We start from the raw sequence: 1,757 nt of genomic DNA on the forward strand, positions 1-1,757 counted from the left end.
TATAGAGCTGGAAAAAGCCCTGAATTTGGGGGGGGGGGGTGTTTAAACATAGCAGAAAACCACAGCAATTACAAGTTCATATAGCTGGAAAAAGCCTAAAATATTTGGGGGGGGGCCTGAAATATAGCCGGAATCCACAGCAGTGACTATTTCATATAAAGCTCGAAAAAAAACCTGAATTGGGGGGTCTGAAACATAGCAGAAATCCACAGCAATTACAAGTTCATATAGCTGGAAAACCTTGAATTTTGCGGGGGCCTGAAACATAGCATCAGTCCACAGCAATTACAAGTTCATATAGCTGGAAAATGCCTTGAATTTTGTGTGGGGCCAGAAACATAGCATTAATCCACAGCAATTACAAGTTCATACAGCTTAAAAATGCCTTCAATTTTGGGGGGGCCTGAAACATAGCATCAATACACAGCAGTTACAAGTTCATATAGCTGGAGAAAGCCTTGAATTTTGGGGGGGGGGGGGCCTGAAACATAGCAGCAATCCACAGCAATTACAAGTTCATATAGCTGGAAAAAGCCTTAAATTTTTGGGGGGACTGAAACATAGCAGCAATCTACAGCAATTATAAGTTCATATAGCTGGAAAAAGCCTTGAATTTTTTGGGGGGCTGAAAAATAGCCGGAACCCACAGCAGTGACTAGTTCATATAGAGCTGCAAAAAGCCCTGAATTTGGGGGGGGGGGGGGTGTTTAAACATAGCAGAAAATCCGCAGCAATTACAAGTTCCAAAACGCTGGAAAAAGTCTTGAATTGTTTTTTTTGGTTTTTTTTGATTTTTTTTTTTTTGGGGGGGGGGCTTAAAAATAGCCAGAATCCACGGCAGTAACTAGTTCATATAGAGCTGGAAAAAGCCTTGAATTTTAGGGGGGGGGGGGGGGGGGGCTGAAACATAGCAGCAATCCACAGCAATTACAAGTTCATATAGCTGGAAAAAGCCTTGAATTTTGGGGGGCGGGGGGGCTTAAACATAGCAGCAATTCACAGCAATTATAAGTTCATACAGCTTGAAAAAGCCTTGAATTTTGCTGGGGCCTGAAAAATATCCAGAATCCCCAGCAATTACAAGTTCGTATAGCTGGAGAAAGCCTTGAATTTTGGGGGGGGCCTGAAACATAGCAGAAATCCACAGCAATTACAATTTCATCTAACTGGAAAAATCCTTGAATTTTGGGGGACCCTAAAACATAGCAGCAATCCACAGCAATTACAAGTTCGTATAGCTGGAGAAAGCCTTGAATTTTGGGGGGGCCTGAAACATAGCAGAAATCCACAGCAATTACAAGTTCATCTAACTGGAAAAATCCTTGAATTTTGGGGGACCCTAAAACATAGCAGCAATCCACAGCAATTACAAGTTCATATAGCTGGAAAAAGCCGAAAATTTTTTGGGGGGGCTGAAACATAGCAGTGATCCACAGCAATTACAAGTTCATATAGCTGGAAAAAGCCTTGAATTTTGGGGGGCCTGAAACATAGCAGCAATCCACAGCAATTACAAGTTCATATAGAAGCAGCAAATTGAAGTAGTCCTCAGCACGCCGGATGATACGTTTTTTTAAAAATGTTTCCAAATTTTATTGTGGAGACATGCTCCAAGTAAAAAAAAATAAAAAATAATATATATATATATGTATATATATATATATATATATATATATATATTTATATATATATATATATATATGTATATATATAGTTCTTGGAAAAGCAGCCGATGGATATGTCCTTGTGCAGACGGA

This window comes from Leptodactylus fuscus, chromosome 1 (genome assembly GCF_031893055.1).
Source record: "Leptodactylus fuscus isolate aLepFus1 chromosome 1, aLepFus1.hap2, whole genome shotgun sequence".
Taxonomy (NCBI): Eukaryota; Metazoa; Chordata; class Amphibia; order Anura; family Leptodactylidae; genus Leptodactylus; species Leptodactylus fuscus.